The 17,213-nt window shown below is 40.7% G+C and overlaps 1 protein-coding gene across 5 annotated transcripts in view; it reads right to left on the reverse strand.

Annotated features, from left to right (window-relative positions):
• The window catches only part of LOC117431582 (pro-neuregulin-2, membrane-bound isoform), a 425,631-nt gene that overhangs the window by 64,621 nt on the left and 343,797 nt on the right, over positions 1–17,213 (reverse strand). The window lies entirely within an intron of this gene.

Below are 17,213 nucleotides of genomic sequence, written 5' to 3' on the forward strand. Positions count from 1 at the left end.
CTGTGAACTTTGCTGTCTGTCTTCTGTGTCCTAATCACATCACCCCATACACCTGCGCTATGCAAACCACTTTGCCACAGCATCTTAAATAAAAACTATTACTTGCTTCAAGAAGTCTGTGTGTGTAACATGGAACGTGTTTTGGCTGCTATACCAAAGGTATAACCCTTGTAAAAACCATGCCTTTTATTGTGTAAGAACCAGGCTCTTTCCATCTGTCAGCCTGTCATCCCCAGTCACCTATTTGGTTGCCTTATGACTGTATTTAATGCACAGTGTGATTGCATATTGTCTCCTGTTTGCTTTGCTGCCACGGTAATGGTGATACTGTAGCTCAATGTTCCATATCCTGGGTAGTTTAAATACATATAAAAACACTAAGATGCATTTCTTAGCTATGAACTATCCCTTGACCCTGGATTTAACCCTTTAAAATCCTGAGGAAATCAGAAACAATACCAGCTAGACCAGAGCTGTCCAATGTCTCAGGTAATAGAGCCATACGAATGACCAAGGGGAACTTAAAGAGCCAGACAATTCCATATAAATTTTTATGAATAAAACATTTTCATAAGATACAAAAAAAAACCTATAACTATGGAATATATATATATATATATTTAAACTAAGACACTGCTTAAGTGTATTAAATCAGTCAATTTTAATGATCTAAACAGTCGCACCATTTAACTAAACCCACTGGTGTTTTCGAGCAGGGATGATTTATTTAATCACCCAGCTATTAAAATGAGATCCTTAGATGTATAAATATTAGGATGTCAGTATAGAGCTCCACAGAGCTCCACATTATTAATATCTAAAGGTTAGCATTGTGTTTAGTGTGTTGTCTACGTGTGCGTTTATTTTGTAGGAAAACAATGGAGAATCGTTAGAACAGTCTGGGTCAATTGCAATGTACCACAAACAAGGCTTAAAAAAGACGGTCTATGAGATCAATTGCAATGTACCAATTTAGACCACAAGATGTCATAAGGCTTTTTCAGCTTCAACGTACCAGCAGTGACTTAATTTGAGCCCATTTTGCGGTTTAACTGTGGGTTCTCTACCTTTGAAGGGACAGTATTTCCATCAGAAAGATACATATCTATATACAAATATATTACAACTCCAGGAAAGGTGTTCATAAAACAGATGCATATGCCATTTTTATTTTATATAAAAAATAGGGTTTCAAAAATGGTTATTATAAATAACTATTGTTAAGTTATTTTGCAAACAATTGGTACTGCACTCGCTGTGCTAATTATTGCATTTTAGACTTTTATATTGTGCGCAAAATTAGATTTTCGTGATTAGGGGTCATATATCAGTAGCTATGTTTCCATCAACAAGGCAAACAAATTTGTAGCAAAGTTACAAAAATTTTGCACAAAAAATATATGCAAATCTTATCGTAGGTTTCTTGCAAACTGAGCGAACAAAGAGCTGTATGTAATGACATCACGAGTTTAAACAAAATGGTTAGCGCATACATTTTCTTGATCCGAACCAAAAAAAAAGTTTGATGCATTTCCATCCATTTTGTTCTATTCGCTAGGTAGACTAGCGTATAGACTAGCGCACTGGTTCTCAAACTTTTTTGTTCGCAGACCACCTGATTTTTTTTTTTTAATCTCGGCGGACCACACAATAAACAGTATAGCTGACTGAAAAATAAGCACATTCAAAAAAAGAAAATCACTATAATACTAAGAATAACCATAGACTTACCTTTCTTTATTTTAATGTGATGGGTGGGCTTGCTTCTGTGAGCAAAGTTATTTTAAAATTGGAGTTTTAAGAATGGTTCTAGTTTATTTTTCATTTACCGAGAGGGGGAAAAAACAGATTGTTTTATTTTTAAATTGATAATTACAGCAGAAGTTGATTTGTGTGAATTAATAATCTGTGAAGTTACAATACACCCAGGTCCCAGCACAGTCAGAGCTATGAATCTCCGGCTATAATCATTATTTATAAAAAAAATGGAATGTTTGGATGCTGCACGCTGATTGGCTGGAACTCTTTCACAGCAAACACAACAACGAACACCAGGAACCCTTTCACAACAAACACAGAGAACGAACACCAGGAACCCTTTCACAGCAAACACAACAATGAACACCAGGAACCCTTTCACAGCAAACACCCAGAACGAACACCAGGAACCCTTTCACAGCAAACACCCAGAACGAACACCAGGAACCCTTTCACAGCAAACACTGAGAACGAACACCAGGAACCCTTTCACAGCAAACACAGAGAACAAACACCAGGAACCCTTTCACAGCAAACACTGAGAACGAACACCAGGAACCCTTTCACAGCAAACACTGAGAACGAACACCAGGAACCCTTTCACAGCAAACACTGAGAACGAACACCAGGAACCCTTTCACAGCAAACACTGAGAACGAACACCAGGAACCCTTTCACAGCAAACACAGAGAACAAACACCAGGAACCCTTTCACAGCAAACACCCAGAACGAACACCAGGAACCCTTTCACAGCAAACACTGAGAACGAACATCAGGAACCCTTTCACAGCAAACACAGAGAACGAACACCAGGAACCCTTTCACAGCAAACACTGAGAACAAACACCAGGAACCCTTTCACAGCAAACACAGAGAACGAACACCAGGAACCCTTTTACAGCAAACACAGAGAACAAACACCAGGAACCCTTTCACAGCAAACACAACAACGAACACCAGGAACCCTTTCACAGCAAACACAGAGAACGAACACCAGGAACCCTTTCACAGCAAACACAGAGAACGAACACCAGGAACCCTTTCACAGCAAACACAACAATGAACACCAGGAACCCTTTCACAGCAAACACCCAGAACGAACACCAGGAACCCTTTCACAGCAAACACAGAGAACAAACACCAGGAACCCTTTCACAGCAAACACCCAGAACGAACACCAGGAACCCTTTCACAGCAAACACTGAGAACAAACACCAGGAACCCTTTCACAGCAAACACTGAGAACGAACACCAGGAACCCTTTCACAGCAAACACTGAGAACGAACACCAGGAACCCTTTCACAGCAAACACAGAGAACGAACACCAGGAACCCTTTCACAACAAACACAGAGAACGAACACCAGGAACCCTTTCACAGCAAACACAACAATGAACACCAGGAACCCTTTCACAGCAAACACCCAGAACGAACACCAGGAACCCTTTCACAGCAAACACCCAGAACGAACACCAGGAACCCTTTCACAGCAAACACTGAGAACGAACACCAGGAACCCTTTCACAGCAAACACAGAGAACAAACACCAGGAACCCTTTCACAGCAAACACTGAGAACGAACACCAGGAACCCTTTCACAGCAAACACTGAGAACGAACACCAGGAACCCTTTCACAGCAAACACTGAGAACGAACACCAGGAACCCTTTCACAGCAAACACTGAGAACGAACACCAGGAACCCTTTCACAGCAAACACAACGAATTCCATATTAGGTACCGTCTGTCAAAAGTTAGCACTTTGTAATTGTTTATGTTTTAGAATCCACATTTAAGACTTTTTTTAATCTGTGTCCCGGTTCTGAGTTTTGGAAATCTGGTCACCCTAGCTTCAGCGCAGGAGTTATTTATTAGGAATGAAATATAATTTGCCATTCATAAAAGTGTCTTAGACTTTTGATACAATCTGTCTGTATTTACAGACCCTTATATGTTACCTTTAAGTTTTCTGTTTGTATATATGCAAGGCCATTTATTTAAGTTTTTTATTTGATATGACATTTCCTGAGAATTCATCAGTGTATTTAAAAAAGTATAAAAAAGATGACAAACTTTGAAAGGAATGAAGTTCCCAGTTTACCAGGTAGATATCGGGGGTGATATTCAGGGATGGCTGGAAAGCAGCTCTCCTGCATCTTCATTGTGCTAAACAGAAAGCCCATATTACACTAAACTAATCTGGTATTTACATAACTGTATCTAGCACATGTAGGCATTGGTGCAGATCAGATCTACTGTATGTAAGCATTGTCTTAGTGCAGATCGTATTCTCTTGAATGCCAGGTTTTGGGTAAATACTGATCTATAGCTTTGTAAAACCTGGGCCTGGTGTATAAGATCAATTCAGATTCAGTTCAGGGTTGATTCCAGTAAATAAATAAATCCAAATTTAACCATACAACTGTATAAAAGAGTGCAGCCTTTCACTACGCATTCTCATCACTGATGCAGTCAAACTCTTTCTAGTACAAGCTAAAGAACAGTGCGCATAACATTGAAGTACTTGTTACACAGTGATTTCGCAAATGTGCTTCTGCTTGTTTGTGGCACACAAACAAGTACTCTATGAGAATCTGAAGTACGCTGTAAAGTACTCTATGAGAATCACACACAAACTGTAGGACCTGTGGAATAAGATTTCAATGAATGTATGGAATGTGAGCAGAAGAAAAAAAAAACATGCCTTCTCAACATTCCGCCATGAAAGCTTTCCCAGACACTATAACCTAATAGAGTCCAGGTGGCTAAACACAGTGCTATCTCATAACACAGTAAGCACTGCAGGGAGTAATGCAATGAACATAAAAGGAAACATATAATAGAGTAATTGGGCTCTGTTTAAACAGCATGCAGTATGTCTTTGTGCTTTAAGAGCGTGGTAATTTAATCTTTTCAGTTCAAGCCATGCTGTCTAGTGCAGTGGTTCTCAAACTGGGGGGCGCAGAATGTATCCTGGGGGGGGGGGGCATTAAAAAATAAATAATTACCGTGCACATCCTTTACCTACATACCTTAAAGCAAACCTTACTGCTGAGCCTGCTGACGTGTCAACGTTTCTAGATGGCACTGGTCATATGACTGGGGCGTTTTATTTAAGCTTGCATATTATTGGATGAAGTCTGCTGCCATCTGGTGATGGACGTTGTTTATTGGCTTACTACGTGGCGTGCACATTAGTAAGCATTGGGCACAATCGGCAGACTATTCTTTGCTTTGTTAAGTTTGCTCTTATTAAAAAAAGATATATATATATACAAAAAAGTTTGCTCTTATGATGGATTGGCTGGTTCGTGCAAAAGAAAAAAACACAACAGCAGTGACATACAGAGAAGCCAGTGGCATGTTGGATTTTAAAATGTTTATTGGGGTGTGGTGTGGAGTGCTGTGGAGTAGTGGGGGGGGGGAGGCGGGTCAAGTACCACTTTGTACAAAAACTTTGAGAATCACTGGTCTAGTGGACAGTGCTTTGAATAGACACTGCTTTTCTATCTGGGGGCTGGCAGAAACTGGGCACCACGCATAACACAAGAGAGCATCTTAATCACTGTGCAAAGGTCATTTAGCACCACCATCCTGTAGTTTAGTGAGCAGTGAGTTTTCAAACCGCAGCAAGAAATGTACGGCAAAACTCCAATGAAATTTGGCGCTTGTGAATGGTGTTCAGGCTGGGAGCCAAGAGAAAGTTTACAGAGATTCAATCACTGTTTACTAGAACGGGGAGCCAGTTGAGTAATTGTTCTGCTACAGAATGAATGGAAATGTACAAATACAGTCCTTTTGGCAACATTCTCTCCTGTTTACCAACATGTCCCTCTGTCTGAATCTTTTAAAAGCTGCAATACTGTTTCTTTATTATTTGTTATCATTGCTGTTAACTAAACAGAGTATATCTCAATTGCATCATGCAGAATTTCAAGAGGAAATTTATTTCAAATTAAGTACACAACATTTCCCTTTGGTGATACCTTTTAATAGAATCAACTGCAATGTATATAAAACACACCTTATAAAAGTTTACCACGGTGATTTTGCACAGTAATGTGGCAGCTGTCCCGTGCTTTTCCTATGGTTATACTAAGAATTTGCCATAGTTGGGCAGCAGTGTGGAGTAGTGGTTAGGGCTCTGGACTCTTGACCGGAGGGTCGTGGGTTCAATCCCCGGTGGGGACACTGCTGTTGTACCCTTGAGCAAGGTACTTTACCTAGATTGCTCCAGTTAAAACCCAACTGTATGAATGGGTAATTGTATGTAAAAATAATGTGATATCTTGTAACAATTGTAAGTCGCCCTGGATAAGGGCGTCAGCTAAGAAATAAATAATAATAGTTAACAATGGTTTGTCATGTTTTTAATGAACATACCTCTGTGGGCTTTATGATGCTTGCCTATGCTTTACAATGCTTTCACTGTGCTTTATTACACTTTGCTTTTACTATGGGACACTCAAAGGTCTCTTCTTGAGAAACTGAAGGTAAAGAATGCTCCTCTTACTGGTCAGTCCAGCCTCAGAATGTATTTCAGATCCTATTAAAAGGTCAAAACCCTTTGTTGCACTTTTTGTATATGGACCAGCCAAGCTTATCCTATATTATTCCCATTACAAACTGCAGAATTCTGTGGATACCTGCATGGGCGGATGCAGGAGGGAAGGGGGGGGGGGGGTTCCTGGTATGTTTCGTATCAGGTATCCCCCCTTCATGACAGTCTCGCCCCAGTACCTGGTTACAAACTGCCTTATTAATGCACTGCCCCTTAAAAGCTATGTAGAATTGTGGGGATACCTGGAAGTGTCTACTTGTCCGTTCATGACACATGTCTGTATGACACTTTTTTTTTGCATATATGTGCAGACCTGCTTTTCAAATTGTGATGATTAAAAATAGCATGACACTATTCTGTACATACAGTACTGCTGATATATGGCATGGTTATCAGCTTGTGCATCCATTGAATTTACACCAGTGGTGGGAAATGTAATGTTCCTGACTTTTTTTTTTGTTTCAATAGTGCTTTTCCCGTTGAAATATGCTGTAACAAGTGTCTTGTTAAAATAGTGAGAACTGTTCTCATATCTAGCCCCTGCTTTGTCAGATTTGCCTTGTTCTGCCGAGAGTAACAAACAGGAAAATGTTTTAAAATCATAAAAAAGTTTCTTCGGGGTTTTTCATCAGCGCAAACTCTTCATTAATTTATTTAGTGGAACTGACTTTACTGGGGATCTTACATGAAAGCTCTCTCACAGGTTTCAGAAGTCAGCTGCTCTGCTCTGGACATGAAAGCTCTCTCACAGCTTTCAGAAGTCAGCTGCTCTGCTCTTGACACTGAAAGCTTTTCCACAGGTTTCAGAAGTCAGCTGCTCTGCTCTGGACATGAAAGCTCTTCCACAGGTTTCAGAAGTCAACTGCTCTGAAATCTACAGGGGTCTGATCAGCATTTCCAATCTGTCCAGCTGGTACTGTTTGTTAGAAACGCTGAAATTGTAGTTGTACTCTTAGTATGTTACTGAAATTTCCAAACTGCATTAAAAGGAACATTTCCTTAACGCATGTTATAAATGTGTTGAGGTGAGGTCACAGGGAACCTTTTGTGTATCTTGAAGAATTTAGTGAACCAGTAAAGCTACAAGGCTAGACTTGCCCTTCTTAATCATGAAAATATTGATTGTGTTCACTGTCAAATAAAACCAAAATCCTACAAGTTATATTCTACTTTTTTGTATGCGTTTTGTGTGACAGGTAGGGGACAAGTAGATTTTTCTAGCATTTTCTACCTTGGACAACAAGTTTTTTTCAAAAATTGCACACCCCTGTGGTAAGTCTTTCCTTAGATCACTGGTGGTCCGCCGGCTCTCTTCAGGTGGTCCATGGAAAGGTTACATAATTACGGAAAGGAAGTGGCAGTATAGTTTATAGATCCCATTGCAAACCCAAAATTTGAGACCTTAAAAATTCTCCAAGTTAAAAAAAGGCCTAAACACTCTGTCATATTTAGTTTTGGAATGTCTAAAATGTATTCTTTACTAGGGAGTTTGCGTGTATTGCGGTCACGTGCACACTCAACACAGCAGCTTGTAAAGTAAGGGATAACACATGACAGGGTGTGCGTTGTGTTGCATTAACATACTGCTGTAGTTGGGTTGGAGGCACGAAGCGAAGCACAAGCCCTGGAGTGTTAACACGCTTATAAAACGGATACAATAAAAAAGTGTTTTTATTTTTCAAAAAAACTAAGTTTTATTATATATCCTTCCGCTTTGTAGACAAAATAGTCCCCCACACAAGGTTCTATTTGTTGCAAACATTAAACTGGAGGTTTTCAACATTTCCATTTATTGCAATTAATTCAAATTAATGAAGTCTCCATGGTGGTCTCAATTGCTCCGTAAACAGAGCTGACATAACTCCCAATGTTAGCCTTGTTAATGACCAAGCATTTAAAAATGTCAATCATGTATTTTTGTTGATAATGAAAAGATACAGAAAAGGAGGCAAAGACAAAGTTCACTATCCATGCCTTACTACTTCTGACCTGGAGAAACTAATAGAAAAATACTGTAAAAGACCTCTCACACCAATGTGTATATTTATTGCGAGTTTAATATGTTGTGTATTGATCATTTATTAATTGAACTGTGCTTCGGCAAAAATGAGTTCCGCTGTGCATTGTACAGTACTATAGAACTGCAGGGTAAAAAAAAATCCTCAACAGCCAATCAGCATGCAGCATCCAAACATTCCGTTTTATAAATAAAGATTATAGCTAGAGATTCATAGCTCTGACTGTGCTGGTACCTGGGTGTATTGTAACTTCACAGATTATTAATTCACACAAATCAACTTCTGCTGTAATTATCAATTTAAAAATAAAACAATCCATTTTCTTCCCCCTCTCTGTAAATGAAAAGTAAACTAGGACCATTCTTAAAACTCCAATTTTAAAGTAACTTTGCTCACAGAAGCAGGCCCACCCATCGCATTAAAACAAAGAAAGGTAAGTCTACGGTTATTCTTATTATTATAGTGGGGTTTTTTTTAATTTTTTTTTTTGAATGTGCTTATTCGTCAGTCAGCTATACTGTTTATTGTGTGGTCCGCCGAGATTAAAAAAAAAAAAAAAAAAAAATCAGGTGGTCCGTGAACAAAAAAGTTTGAGAACCAGTGCCTTAGGTGTTAAATTCAGTACTGGGACTCTCTCAAGCAGAGACTAACAACTGTGCTAAATTGTATAGAGACCACAAAACTCCTTTCACTTGTGATTTGAGCAGCTGGATTCAAGATGTAAACAACAATGCTGGTGAACTGGCCTGCTGTACTACGCAATAGAAAGCAATGCAGATTGAAAGTGAATATTTAGACCTGGAAGGTATTGGGCCATTGGTGCCAGATTTGGCCAGAAATAACTACCTGATTTAATATCATACTGGAGAAGCCCACAGGGTATATTAAACGCAAGGCCTACATGGTGGGACGAGGGTAATGTGAGATTTATCACCGCTTCGAGGCTGGATTGCAGGAGGAAGCAGATTGAGGCTAGACTGTAGGAGGAAGCAGGGAAAGGGAAGAGGCTGGATTGCAGGTGGAAGCAGGGAAAGGGAAGACACTAGATTGCAGGAGGAAGCAGATTGAGGCGGGACTGCAGGAGGAAGCAGGGGAAGGGAAGAGGCTGGATTGCAGGTGGAAGCAGGGAAAGGGAAGAGGCTGGATTGCAGGAAGAAGCAGATTGAGGCGGGACTGTAGGAGGAAGCAGGGAAAGGGAAGAGGCTGGATTGCAGGTGGAAGCAGGGAAAGGGAAGAGGCTGGATTGCAGAATGAAGCAGGGAAAGGGAAGAGGCTGGATTGCAGGAGGAAGCAGATTGAGGCTGGACTGTAGGAGGAAGCAGGGAAAGGGAAGAGGCTGGATTGCAGGAGGAAGCAGATTGAGGCTGGACTGTAGGAGGAAGCAGGGAAAGGGAAGAGGCTGGATTGCAGGAGAAAGCAGATTGAGGCTGGACTGTAGGAGGAAGCAGGGAAAGGGAAGAGGCTGGATTGCAGGTGGAAGCAGGGAAAGGGAAGAGGCTGGATTGCAGGAGGAAGCAGATTGAGGCTGGATTGCAGAAGGAAGCAGGGAAAGGGAAGAGGCTGGATTGCAGGAGAAAGCAGATTGAGGCTGGACTGTAGGAGGAAGCAGGGAAAGGGAAGAGGCTGGATTGCAGGAGGAAGCAGATTGAGGCTGGACTGTAGGAGGAAGCAGGGAAAGGGAAGAGGCTGGATTGCAGGAGGAAGCAGATTGAGGCTAGACTGTAGGAGGAAGCAGGGAAAGGGAAGAGGCTGGATTGCAGGTGGAAGCAGGGAAAGGGAAGACACTGGATTGCAGGAGGAAGCAGATTGAGGCTGGACTGTAGGAGGAAGCAGGGAAAGGGAAAGAGGCTGGATTGCAGGAGGAAGCAGATTGAGGCGGGACTGCAGGAGGAAGCAGGGGAAGGGAAGAGGCTGGATTGCAGGTGGAAGCAGGGAAAGGGAAGAGGCTGGATTGCAGGAAGAAGCAGATTGAGGCGGGACTGTAGGAGGAAGCAGGGAAAGGGAAGAGGCTGGATTGCAGGTGGAAGCAGGGAAAGGGAAGAGGCTGGATTGCAGAAGGAAGCAGGGAAAGGGAAGAGGCTGGATTGCAGGAGGAAGCAGATTGAGGCTGGATTGCAGGTGGAAGCAGGGAAAGGGAAGAGGCTGGATTGCAGGAGGAAGCAGGGAAACAGAAGACACTGGATTGCATGAGACAGCACATTGAGGCTGGATTGCATGCACCAATAATGATTCAGGCATTGAAAATGTAACTTCATCATTAGTAATTGACGTCTCACTGCGAAAATATTTCCACTAATCCCCCCTAACTGACTCAACTATGAGAGTATTCTGTAAGACTGATTGAGACGATATGGTCTTCTTATGTTCCCTAAGCAAATAATACCCATGCAGACACTGTTTACTATGGGAAAACTTTTATAAGGGAATCCACTGTACTTACATGGTACCATATCAATACCTGACAATGTGTCATTCAAAGCCATTGCATTCCCATTGCTGGTAATGATGTGGTCTGATAATGGTTCTATCTGGGTTTCTACAGGGTAATACCAGCATAGTATTCCCATAGGAAACATTTTCCTTCATAATACATCATTATGGGAAAATGTCATATTTTGGGTCATTTTCGTAGAAACGTGACCGTGACCAATCCACCCCCTCGAATCCATTGACATCGAATGTGCCAAAGAATCACAGCCCATCATGCTGCAAACAGCTTAAAAATGGCTTGTTTTTAACTGTATGTTGGTCTCATTAGAGAGCTCATTGAAAAGAGCCTATTTGATGCAGCTGGGAATGCCAGTGGGTGCCAGGGTGGTCTTAATATTGATGGTGACTGTATGTTGTTGTCAAGCTAATCAGGAGTGTAAAATGTGGCCTTTATCCTGAGGTGGCAATTAAAGAGTCCAGTGCAAATGATGAACATTGCCAGAATCTACACAAACCTCACATTATTAATAACACAAGCATGCACTGCAAGAAATTCCACAACAGACATAGCTGAAGAAATCAATTGCAGCTGTCCATGGTGGACAAATGCTGGTAATTTACAGATTACTAAAACTATGGCTCTTACACACAAACAGGACCACTGGCAATGGAATGACAAATAACTGCTAGACTCCTCGCTGCAGTGAATACAGCAATTATTAATTAACTGCTTCTGTTAACCTCCCCAAAACATAACTTATTACTTGATATACACCTGACCCACTATTAATCTTACTTGCACAGTGCCTGCTACAGATTGTAATACTGAAACAGGGATACGAGAATATAATACAAGTGCATTACCAGGATTGCAATACAAATATTACAATGGAATTATGCTGGAACAATTCATCTTTACACACATGGTGCAACAAATATTTTGTGGCTTAATATATTTAATATTACTTTAAACTTGTGTGGCTGGTTTCACAGATCCCGTTTAACACTACTCTTGGACTACCTTATGTAAGGTGGTCCAGTGGTTAAAGAAAAGGGCTTGTAACCAGGAGGTCCCCGGTTCAAATCCCTCCTCAGCCACTGACTCATTGTGTGACCCTAAGCAAATCACTTAATCTCCTTGTGCTCCGTCTTTCGGGTGAGACATAATTGTAAGTGATTCTGCAGCTGATGCATAGTTCACACACCCTAGTCTCTGTAAGTCGCCTTGGATAAAGGCGCCTGCTAAATAAACAAATAATAATAATAATATTACATAGTCCAAGACTACTGATGAATCCAGGTCTGTGAAACCAGCTGTTTGTGTTTTATTTTGTATACCTAAGGCAGCCAGGCTTCCCAGCGACAGCGTGTGGAAGTAACATTGTGGGAGAAGTACGAGTGGACAAGTACAACGCAGTTAGAAGCAGAAAGGAGGAATTACATCTTTAAATCTGGAGTTGCTTTAATCAGAAAACATTGCAGCTTAAAGCCTTGCAGCTGCGTGTATTTTTCTGATAACAAGCTGAAACTCGGAGCAGCTGATTCAAATCCCGCGGCATTCTGGGACACGGGGGAGAGGCGGAGCCCGCAGCACAAACACAAACAAAGGCAGCCAGACTTCCCAGCGACAGCGTGTGGAAGCAACATCGTGGGAGAAGTACGAGTGGACAAGTACAACGCAGTTAGAAGTAGTTTGAAAGCAGGTTGACAGCTGCAGAAGCTAAACTAAACTTAAAAAAATGGTCTTCAAGCCCGTAATCTGTGACAACTGCATGATGTGGGAAATCCGAGAAAACCCAACAGAGCCCAACCAAGTTTGTGTAAAGTGCCGCAAGATCCAGGACTTGCTTCAGCGATTAAGCCTGCTAGAAAAGAAGCTGGAGGAAATGAGACAGCAACAGGAGCTTGAGGAGCTGACACACCCACAATTCATGGAAGTCTGCACCCCTAGCAGAATGAAAGCCACCAGGGAGATGGAAGAGAGTCGAAACAGCTGGGTTCAGATAGGCAGAAGCAGGGAAAAAAAGAAACTTCGTCAAACACAACCACCAGAAATCCAGACATCCAACAAATCTGAGCCGCTTCAACATTTAGATGACCAAAACCAACATCAAGAGAATGAAAGAAACAACATCCAGGACCCTATAAACAGTGCTGGCCAGGCAGCAAAAAGAAGGGAGGTCATGATTGTTGGGGACTCCATATTGAGAAACACAGCAAGTTCAGTTCGCAGTTTAGACCCCCTTACTACAACAGTGTGCTGCCTTCCAGGAGCCTCAGTCAAGCACATCACTGAGAATGTGGACAGGCTCCTAGAACGAACAAGAGACGACCCGGTAGTAGTCGTCCACATCGGTACAAACAACATTGGAAGAGACAGGCCAAGATCCCTGCAAAACAAATTCAGAGAGCTAGGAAGGAAATTAAAAGACAAGACCAAAACTGTGGTATTTTCTGGGATACTGCCGGCGCCTTGCAAAGAACCATATGGACAGCTGGAAATACAAAATCAAAATGCATGGCTGAAATCGTGGTGCACACAGGAAGGCTTCACCTTTCTTGAACATTGGAGCACTTTCTACAACAAGGACTATCTATACATGTGGGACGGACTGCACTTAAACAGAAAGGGAACTAATCTACTCGGAGAAAGGATCCTTCAGGCGGTCCAGAAGCATTTAAACTAGAAAGGAAGGGGGGAGAAAACAAATAAACAGACGGGAGACCACATCAAAACAAGGGCAACAACTCAGGTAAGACCACTATTAAATGTATTTATCTTAATGCTAGAAGTCTCAGAAACAAAATGTTAGAACTTGAAGCTACTGCACTAACAAGTAACTACGATGTGATAGGTGTTACAGAAACTTGGTTGTCTGAGAGTGATGGAGACGAATATAATATTAGTGGGTACACACTATATAGGAAAGACAGGCAGGACAGAAGAGGCGGAGGGGTAGCGCTATACATAAGAAATAGTCTTCAAGCCCAGGTGTTAAATCAGGATAAAGAAAACAATGCAGAATCAATATGGGTCAAAATAATGGACACAAATTCAAAGGGCATAATAATAGGAGCATGCTATAGACCACCAAATTCAGACACTGAGAAAAATAATCTGTTATACAATGACATTCGAAATGCGTGTAGAAAAGGAGAAGCCATACTAATGGGGGATTTCAACTTCCCCCGTATAAAATGGGAAAACCCGATGGGGGGCACGATGGACGAAATTGAAATGGTGGAAATGACAAATGACTGCTTCCTAACGCAATTTGTCAAGGCACCGACTAGAGGGGAGGCATGCCTTGATTTAGTCTTTTCAAATAATGAAGCCAGAATAACTAAAACAGAGGTCAGAGAGCCATTGGCAAACTCAGACCACAACATGGTCTCATTTGAAATATTTTTTAAAACCCCAAAAGTAATGACTAAAGCTAAGGTTTACAATTTTAGAAAAGCAAACTATGAAGGTATGAAACGGAGACTAACAGAAGTAGATTGGAATAAAATAGAGAAAACATCCACAGAAAAAGGATGGTTGTTTTTTAAAAATGTAGTACTAGAGGCACAAAACAATTACATCCCAAAAGTAGACAAATCTAAATCTAAAACAAAATGGCCAAAATGGTTTAATAGATAAATTTAAAAAAATATTCAGCGAAAAAAGGCACTTTACAGAGCATTTAAAAGGGACCAAAAACAAAGTACACAGAAAGAGTACTTGGAACTGCAAACACAAGTCAAAAAGGAAGTTAGAAAGGCCAAGAGAGAGATAGAAATCAATATTGCTAAGGGGGCTAAAACCAATTCCAAAATATTTTTCCAATATTATAACAGCAAGAGAACATTCAAAGAGGAGGTTAAATGTCTAAGAGACACAAATGGCAAAATCATAGATGAAGAAAAAAAAAATAGCAAATATATTAAATGATTACTTTTCACAGGTTTTTACAAAGGAGGACACGGACAACATGCCCGACATGTCGACCTGTTCCTATCCAATTTTAAATAACTTTAGCATAACAGAGGCAGAAGTGTTAAAGGGACATGGTTTATTTAGATTTCCAGAAAGCTTTTGACAAAGTCCCGCATAAAAGATTAATTCTCAAACTGAACGCAGTAGGGATTCAAGGAAATGCATGCACATGGATTAGGGAGTGGTTAACAGGTAGAAAACAGAAAGTACTGATTAGAGGAGAAACCTCAAAATGGAGTGAGGTAAGCAGTGGTGTACCACAGGGATCAGTATTAGGTTCTCTGCTCTTCCTAATCTACATTAATGATTTAGATTCTGGTATAGTAAACAAACTCGTTAAATTTGCAGACAACACAAAAATAGGAGGAGTGGCAAACACTGTTGAAGCAGCAAAGGTCATTCAAAATGATCTAGACAGCATTCAGAATTGGGCAGACACATGGCAAATGACATTTAATAGAGAAAAGTGTAAAGTATTGCATGTGGGCAATAAAAATGTGCATTATAAATATCATATGGGAGATAGTGAAATTGAAGAAGGGAACTATGAAAAAGACCTAGGAGTTTATGTTGACTCAGAAATGTCTTCATCTAGACAATGTGGGGAAGCTATAAAAAAGGCTAACAAGATGCTCGGATATATTGTGAGAAGTGTTGAATTTAAATCAAGGGAAGTAATGTTAAAACTCTACAATGCATTAGTAAGACCTCACCTAGAATATTGTGTTCAGTTCTGGTCACCTCGTTACAAAAAGGATATTGCTGCTCTAGAAAGAGTGCAAAGAAGAGCAACCAGAATTATCCTGGGTTTAAAAGGCATGTCGTATGCAGACAGGCTAAAAGAATTGAATCTATTCAGTCTTGAACAAAGAAGACTACGCGGCGATCTGATTCAAACATTCAAAATCCTAAAAGGTATAGACAATGTCAACCCAGGGGACTTCTTTGACCTGAAAAAAGAAACAAGGACCAGGGGTCACAAATGGAGATTATATAAAGGGGCATTCAGAACAGAAAATAGGAGGCACTTTTTTACACAGAGAATTGTGAGGGTCTGGAACCAACTCCCCAGTAATGTTGTTGAAGCTGACACCCTGGGATCCTTCAAGAAGCTGCTTGATGAGATTCTGAGATCAATAAGCTACTAACAACCAAACGAGCAAGATGGGCTGAATGGCCTCCTCTCGTTTGTAAACTTTCTTATGTTCTTATGTTCTTATGTTCTTATGTTTTGTAGAGTGATCAGATTCAGAATAATACCATTTTTTTATGTTAAAAAAATTATATACCAGATTCTGCGGAGTTGTCGTTAAGGTCGTATATTTCTACACCATGTTACTAAGGTGTACACTGTATTAGGGGGGTCATGGCAGAGCCAAGACATCAAAAGGGGGTCCCAGTTTGAGAACCGCTACTCTAGAGTGAACTTAATCAGCAAGCAAACCTTACTGAAGCATGTTTTATATCATGTATCTTTACAGGGATACAAGATTACGTTAACATGTGTATACTGTCCTTAATATAAACAAGGATCAAGCTCAGGCACTTAAAACCATTTTAAAAATACTCTCTGCACTGTGTTGTGAATTTCCAGTGCGCTGTACTCTGAAGTGGAAATGCAAACAGACCACAAGATTTAAAGCAGACCTGGAGTGCAACCAGACTAAGGCCATAAGCTTGTAGGACCGGGTAATTTGTCTGCGATTAGAAAGACAGGCCGTGGCATCTTTCTGGCAGCTTTCACCTTAATAAATCACACAGGAATAGCACATGTGCAGGTTATCATGGCACCACTGCAGACTAGTCTGGGTATTCACAGACCTGGAAAATACTATACCACTCATTGTGGGGCTACTGTATCTGTAATGGACCCTACAATCCCCCCTCGAAGAACACAAATATATACGGGTCCATTATTCTCAGTATAATCAGAACCTACAGTATTTTTGAATAAATTACCTTCTAGAACACCTGCATCGACCTGTAGGCTGAACTACTTTAACAAAACAGGGGTACTTTTGTTCAATCCAGTTGTATGTGCTTATCAGATTTGCGTTTCATCATTTAATTATAAATGTATAAAACTGTTCAAATCCATTAGCATTTACTGGCTTTGTTTAAAGTGTTGGGTGGCTGTCTTCAATCATGTTGAGAGTCAGTTATTTTGCTCTCTTTGTGTAACAAACCTTTTTTTTTTACAATTTGTAAGGATTTTATTTTATTTTTTTAAATATAAACAGTCATATTATTGTAACAGCTATAGCACGGAACCCAGCTGAAATGAGTTATAATTCTGTACTCTGTGATGCACTTTCACAACACCATTTGGTGGCATTAGGAGCTGCAACACTCTCTTGGTCTACCCTGTCTTGGTTTGGGTAATGCAAGTGACCAAGGGTGGTCCCCCTTTCATGATGTTGTGCTTAATTAGCGCATCATTGACAGGGAGGCCACCAGCACAGTGAAG

The sequence above is a fragment of the Acipenser ruthenus genome, chromosome 22 (genome assembly GCF_902713425.1).
Source record: "Acipenser ruthenus chromosome 22, fAciRut3.2 maternal haplotype, whole genome shotgun sequence".
Classification (NCBI taxonomy): Eukaryota; Metazoa; Chordata; class Actinopteri; order Acipenseriformes; family Acipenseridae; genus Acipenser; species Acipenser ruthenus.